This window comes from Cryptomeria japonica, unplaced genomic scaffold, assembly GCF_030272615.1.
Source record: "Cryptomeria japonica unplaced genomic scaffold, Sugi_1.0 HiC_scaffold_410, whole genome shotgun sequence".
Lineage (NCBI taxonomy): Eukaryota > Viridiplantae > Streptophyta > Pinopsida > Cupressales > Cupressaceae > Cryptomeria > Cryptomeria japonica.
In genome coordinates this window covers 77,950-85,000 of record NW_026729231.1, presented here as the reverse complement: position 1 = coordinate 85,000, position 7,051 = coordinate 77,950, and the positions used below count along the sequence as shown (strand labels likewise).

Below are 7,051 nucleotides of genomic sequence, written 5' to 3'. Positions count from 1 at the left end.
TTTTTGTCAGAGCGTTTGGTGGGGTTTCTCGCATTGGCTCTTCCCAGGCCCGGTTGTTGGGTGCGCTCCCACCCTGGCGCGCGCGAAGTTGGAAGTTGGGTTAATTGCCCGGGCGCGCACCTTCGCCAGGGTGGGCACCTTGGTGCGCACACCTTGGCTGGGCTGCGCACCAGGGCGGGCTCAAGATGGCACCAGCATTCCCTTTTTCTCACTATCTTTCAAAACGGAAATTTTAAAATCTCGTTTTTTTTTTGCCTTTTATGGAAATTAGTGAAGGCATCGCATCAAAGGTGCGCACCTCGCTGCCCACCTTGGTGTGCTCCGAGGTGCCCACCACGGTGCGCAACGCCGGTGCGAACCCGGGAGCGCCCCGATGTGTGCTCCAAGGTGCGGCGTGCACGAAGTCGGACCCCGGTTTGCCCCGGGTGCGCACCTCGCGTGCACCTTGGTGCGCACACCTTGGCTGGGTTGCGCGGCCTGGTGGGCACCATGGTGCGCACCAAGGAGCGCTCCGAAGTGTGCTCCAAGGTGCGGCGTGCACGAAGTCGGAGCCCGGTTTGCCCCGGGTACGCACCTCGCGTGCACCTTCGCCGGGGTGGGCACCTCGGCTGGGTTGCGCGCCCTGGTGCGCACCAAGGAGCGCTCCGAAGTGTGCTCCAAGGTGCGGCGTGCACGAAGTCGGAGCCCGGTTTGCCCCGGGTGCGCACCTTCGCCGCGGTGCGCACCATGGCGTGCACGAAGTCGGAGCCCGGTTTGCCCCGGGTGCGCACCTCGCGTGCACCTTCGGCGGGGTTGCGCGCCCTGGTGCGCACCAAGGAGCGCTCCGAAGTGTGCTCCAAGGTGCGGCGTGCACGAAGTCGGAGCCCGGTTTGCCCCGGGTGCGCACCTCGCGTGCACCTTCGGCGGGGTTGCGCGCCCTGGTGGGCACCATGGTGCGCACCAAGGAGCGCTCCGAAGTGTGCTCCAAGGTGCGGCGTGCACGAAGTCGGAGCCCGGTTTGCCCCGGGTGCGCACCTCGCGTGCACCTTCGCCGCGGTGGGCACCATGGCGTGCACGAAGTCGGAGCCCGGTTTGCCCCGGGTGCGCACCTCGCGTGCACCTTCGCCGGGGTGGGCACCTCGGCTGGGTTGCGCGCCCTGGTGCGCACCAAGGAGCGCTCCGAAGTGTGCTCCAAGGTGCGGCGTGCACGAAGTCGGAGCCCGGTTTGCCCCGGGTGCGCACCTCGCGTGCACCTTCGCCAGGGTGGGCACCTCGGTGCGCACACCTTCTCAATGTTTTCTTGCCTTTTCTGGAAATTGGTGAAGGCAGCGCATCAAAGGTGCGCACCTCGGTGTGCTCCGAGGTGCGAACCCGAGAGCGCTCCGAGGTGCCCACGAAGTCGAAAGTCGGGTTAATTGCATTGTTTTCCCCGGGTGCGCTCCGAGGTGCGCAACATCGGCGCGCACCAAGGAGGGCTCCGAAGTGTGCTCCAAGGTGCGCACGATGGCGTGCACCTCTGGTGCGCACGATTCGGAGCTCGGTTTGACCGGGGTGCGCACACCTTGGCTGGGTTGCGCACCTTTTGTGCGCTCCAAGGTGCGCACGAAGTCGGAGCTCGGTTTGCCCCGGGTGCGCACCTTCGCCAGGGTGCGCACCTTGATGCGCACGCCTTGGCTGGGCTGCGCACCTTGGTGGGCGCCATGGTGCGCACCTTTCGTGCGCTCCAAGGTGCGCACGAAGTCGGAGCTCGGTTTGCCCCGGGTGCGCACCTTGGTGGGCGCCATGGTGCACTCCGAGGTGCCCAAGATTGGTGCGCACCAAGGAGCGCTCCGAAGTGCGCTCCAAGGTGCGCGCGAAGTCGAAAGTTGGGTTAATTGTCCGGTTTGCCTCGGGTGCGCACCTTGCGTGCACCTTCGCCAGGGTGGGCGCCTTGGTGCGCACACCTTGGCTGGGCTGCGCACACCTTGGCACCCGCGTTTCCTTCATTTTAAATTTTTTTTTTTTACAATCTCTCAAGTGGGAAATTCTATAATCTCAACTTTTTTTGCCTTTTCAGGAAACTTTTGAATGGAGCGCATCATTGGTGCGCTCCGAAGTGTGCTCCAAAGCTCTCTCCAGCTGCGTGCACCTGCCCCGGCCGCGCACCCGGCCCCGCCCAGCTTCGCTCACCTGTCCCGGGCGTCTGGTGCGGAACCTTAGAGTAAGAAACATCACCGTGCACCTTGGCCAACGTGCGCGACTCGACCGAGCGCGCACTGGCCGAGGTGCACACCGATTTCACCTGGGTGCGCGCGCAGCACCTCGGGCGCACCGGGGTGCGCGCACAACGCCCGGGTTGCACCGTGGCCTGTGTGCTCGGGGCGCCTCGGGTGCGCGCTCGGTGTCGCCCCCGCGCGCGCGGTAGTGCGGGCAGCGCACCCCGGCCCGGCCCGGCCCCGACGAGAACGCAAACGGGCAAAAGGTTTATTCAAATAGCATTGCGACGCCCGGCGAAAAACTAAAAAAGGGTGCAACACCGGGACTTCCCGGGAGGTCACCCATCCCAGTACTACTCCGGCCCAAGCGCGCTTAACTGCGGAGTTCTGATGGGATCCGGTGCACTAACGCTGGTATGATCGCACCCGTTATGAGCTTGTCGCAGTGTGTACTTAGCAAACCGCGACCCACGTGCGAATCCACCCCGGCCACCCACCCCCGTCGAGGTGCACACCCTCCCTCGCGAAGTGCGCCCCGTTCGCCAAGTGTGAGCCCTGCCCGGGTGCGCGCACCTTGCTAGGGCGTCGGGTGTGCACCCGGCCCGGCCTACGTGCGTGCACCTGGAGGGGGCGTCGTGTGCGTGCAGTGTCCCGTCTGCAACGCGGTGCCCACACACCACCTCGGGCGCAACGACCTGCGCTCACATGTGGGCCGAGTGCACCTTGGTGCATGTTCGGGGCGCCTCGGGTGCACGCTCGATCTTGCCCCGGTGCACCAAGGCGCTCGGTTTGCCCCGGGTGCGCACTTGGTGCAAGGTGGGCACCCAAAATAGGGATCAAGCACCAAAACACAAGTTTCGGGATGCAAAATGGGACCCAAGGACCACAAATGCGTTCCAAGACCCATGATGGGTCCACGAGAACAAAAATGTGTTCCGAGACTTAATAAACAAATATTGGGTTTTAGGAGAAGAAACATGCTCTGATGCCCAAAACGAGAATCGACCCCGAAAAGGCCACAGGCCAAAAGTGGGATGCGAGACAAAAAAAAATGGGACCCGAGGACCAAAATTGGGTTCCCAGGTCGAAGACAGGGCAACCGGACAAGAAACGACCTCTAAGGCTCGAAATGAGTCCCGACGACTAAAACTTGACAAGAAGCACCCATCAGGCACCCAACTCGACACCCATGGGATGCCGACCCACCCGGGCTTCCACCTAGCACACCTTGGCACCCACCCACCCTCGCACCCAACCTCGCACCCAACTTAGCACCTTTGAACCCACATTGGCACTCACCCTGACCCTGGCACCTTGGAACCCACATTGGCACTCACCTTGACCCTGGCACCCACCTTTGCACTCACCTTGGGACCCACCCTGGCTCCCACCTCGGCACCCACCCAGACACCCACCTTGGTTCCTTGGCACCCACCTTGGATCCTTGGCACCCACCCCGACACCCACCTTGGCACGCAACTTGGCTACTTGCCACCCACCTTGGCTCCTTGACGCCCACCCCGACAACCACCCCGTGACCTACCCTGGCTAGGGTTGGTGCACACCCACCCTGGTGCCCACCTTGGCACCCACCCTATGACCCACCTTGGCACGCACCTTAGTACCCACCCCGTTACCCACCCTAGGACCCACCCCGTGACCCACCTTGGCCAGGGTGGGTGCACCCACCCTGGTGCCCACCTTGGCACCCACCCATCCTAGCACCCAGCCTGTGACCGGGCTTGGAACCCAACCTTGCACCCGCACCCGTCTTGGCCAGTGTGGGTGCGCACCCATCCTGGCACCCACGTTGTGACACACCCTTTAACCCACGCACCCTAGCACCCACGTTGGCACCCACCTTGGAACCCAACCTAGCAACTTGGCACCCACCCCGTGACCCACCTTGGCATCCACCATAGCAGTCGCCGACTTGGCACCCACCTCGGCACCCACCTTGACACTTGTGGACCCACCTTGCCACTCACCCTAGCATCGACCCATCCTAGCACCCACCCTGGCACCTTTGCACCCTAGCACTCACCCATCCTAGCACCTAACCTGTGACCCACCTTGACACTCACCCTCGCACCCACCTTGGAACCCAACCTAGCACCCACCCACCCTGACACCAACCCTAGCACCTACCCACCCTTGCACCCACCCTGTGACCCATCTTGGCACCCACCCATCCTACCACTCAACCTATCACCCACCTTCTCACCCACCTTGGCATCCACCTTAGCACCCACCCACACTGGCACCTTGGCACCCACCTCGGGCAAGGTGGGTGCACACCCACCCTGGCACCCAATTTAGAACCCACCGAGCATGTTACCCACCTTGGCACCCACATTGCAGCCCACCCTAGTACCCACCCTATGACCCACATTGGCATCCACACCCTAGCACCCAGGCACCTCGACACCCGCCTTGACACCCACCCTAGCACTGAACCTGTGACCCACCTTGGAACTCACCCTAGAACCCACCCACCCTGTGAACCACCTTGGCATCCACCTTAGCACCCACCCACCTTGGCACCCACTCTAGCACTCACCCATCCTAACACCCAACTTGTTACCCACCTTGGCACCCGCCCTCGCGTCCACCTTGAAACCCACCCTAGCACCCACCCACGCAGGAGCCCACCTTGGCACCCAACCTAACACCCACGCATCCTGGCACCCAACTTGTGACCCACCTTGGAACCCACCCTAGTACCCACCTTTGAACCCACTATATCACCAACCCACCTTGGCACCCACCCTATGACCCTCTTTGGAATCCACCCTAGCACGCACCCACCCTGGCACCCACCATGGAGCGCACCCTAGCACCCACCCACCTCGGCACGCACCTCAACACCCACCTTGGTGTGCGCACTGCGCCAACCTCTCAAAGACCCTATGTGGTGCGCTCCAAAGTGTACACCTTTGGTGCGCTCCAAGGTGCGCACCTTTGGTGCACACCGAGGTGCACACCAAAGTGTGCACCGAGGTGAGCACCAAAGTGCACTCCAGGGTGCACACCAAGGCGTGCACCTTTGGTGCGGTCAATGCAAACGAATTCGGAAGTTGGGGTCGATGTCCTAATCGCTGCTGCAGACTACACGTATGAGAATCGGACAAATAGCTTTATATAGGGGAGGTGTTGCGTTTGATGGGTCGACTCCCCTGGTTGTGTGCACTGCACCAACTTCAAAGACCCTGTCTTGTTTAAGAAGTCAAAAGTTGGGGTGGATGTCCTAATCATTGCTGCAGTCTACGCATGTATGAGAATCAGACAAATAGCTTATATAGGGGAGGTGTTGCATTCGGTGGGTTGACTCCCCTGGTTGTGCGCACTGCGCCAACCTCAAAGACCCCGCATAGCAGAAGAAGTCGGAAGTCGGATTTTGGTGAGCACCAAGGCGTGCACCTTTGGTGCGGTCAACGCAGACGAATTCAGAAGTTGGGGTGGATGTCCTAATCGTTGTTGCAGGCTACACATGTATGAGAATCAGACAAATAGCTTATATAGGGGAGGTGTTGGGTTTGATGGGTCAACTCCCTTGGTTGTGCGCATTACGCCAACCTCAAAGACCTTGTTTTCGTTAAGAAGTCAAAAGTTGGGGTCAATGTCCTAATGGCTCCTGCAGGCTACACATGTATGAGAATCGGACAAATAGCTTATATAGGGGAGGTGTTGGGTTTGATGGGTCGACTCCCCTGGTTGTGCGCATTACGTCAACCTCAAAGACCTTGTTTTCGTTAAGAAGTCAAAAGTTGGGGTCGATGTCCTAATTGCTCCTGTAGACTACACATGTATGAGAATCAGACAAATAGCTTATATAGGGGAGGTGTTGGGTTTGATGGGTTGACTCCCCTAGTTGTTCGCATTACACCAACCTCAAAGACCTTGTTTTCGTTTAGAAGCCGAAAGTTGGGGTCGATGTCCTAATTGCTCCTGCAGGCTACGCATGTATGAGAATCAGACAAATAGCTTATATAGGGGAGGTGTTGGGTTTGATGGGTCGACTCCCCTGGTTGTGCGCATTGCGCCAACCTCAAAGACCCTGCATTGCGGATGAAGTCGAAAGTCAGAGTTTGGTGTGCTACAAGGTGTGGTCGAAGGTGCTCACCTAGGTGTGCACCTTTGGAGCACAGGAAAAGTGCCCTCCAAAAGTGCGCACCTTTGGAGTGCACAAAAGTGCCCTCCAAAAGTGCGCACCTTTGGAGCGCAGAAAAGTGCCCTCCAAAAAGTGCCCTCCAAAAGTGCGCACCTTTGGAGCGCAGAAAAGTGCCCTCCAAAAAGTGCCCTCCAAAAGTGCGCACCTTTGGAGCGCAGAAAAGTGCCCTCCAAAAAGTGCCCTCCAAAAGTGCGCACCTTTGGAGCGCAGAAAAGTGCCCTCCAAAAGTGCGCACCTTTGGAGCGCAGAAAAGTGCCCTCCAAAAAGTGCCCTCCAAAAGTGCGCACCTTTGGAGCGCAGAAAAGTGCCCTCCAAAAAGTGCCCTCCAAAAGTGCGCACCTTTGGAGCGCAGAAAAGTGCCCTCCAAAAAGTGCCCTCCAAAAGTGCGCACCTTTGGAGCGCAGAAAAGTGCCCTCCAAAAAGTGCCCTCCAAAAGTGCGCACCTTTGGAGCGCAGAAAAGTGCCCTCCAAAAAGTGCCCTCCAAAAGTGCGCACCTTTGGAGCGCAGAAAAGTGCCCTCCAAAAGTGCGCACCTTTGGAGCGCACAAAAGTGCCCTCCAAAAGTGCGCACTTTTGGTGCGCACCAAGGCGCTGGTTCGGTCGTTGCAGGCGAGTTCGGAAGTTGGGGTCGATGTCCTGAGCGGAGGTGCAAACTACACAGGTGTCGGAATCGGACAAATAGCTTATATAGGGGAGGTGTATGCTT

General features: G+C 59.8%; 1 non-coding gene across 1 annotated transcript; it reads right to left on the bottom strand.

The window, feature by feature from the left end:
- Nucleotides 1-2,483: 2,483 nt before the first annotated feature.
- On the bottom strand, nt 2,484-2,602 carry LOC131871461 (5S ribosomal RNA). The gene has a single exon (XR_009369680.1). It is a non-coding gene; the product is annotated as a 5S ribosomal RNA (ribosomal RNA).
- Nucleotides 2,603-7,051: the final 4,449 nt, after the last annotated feature.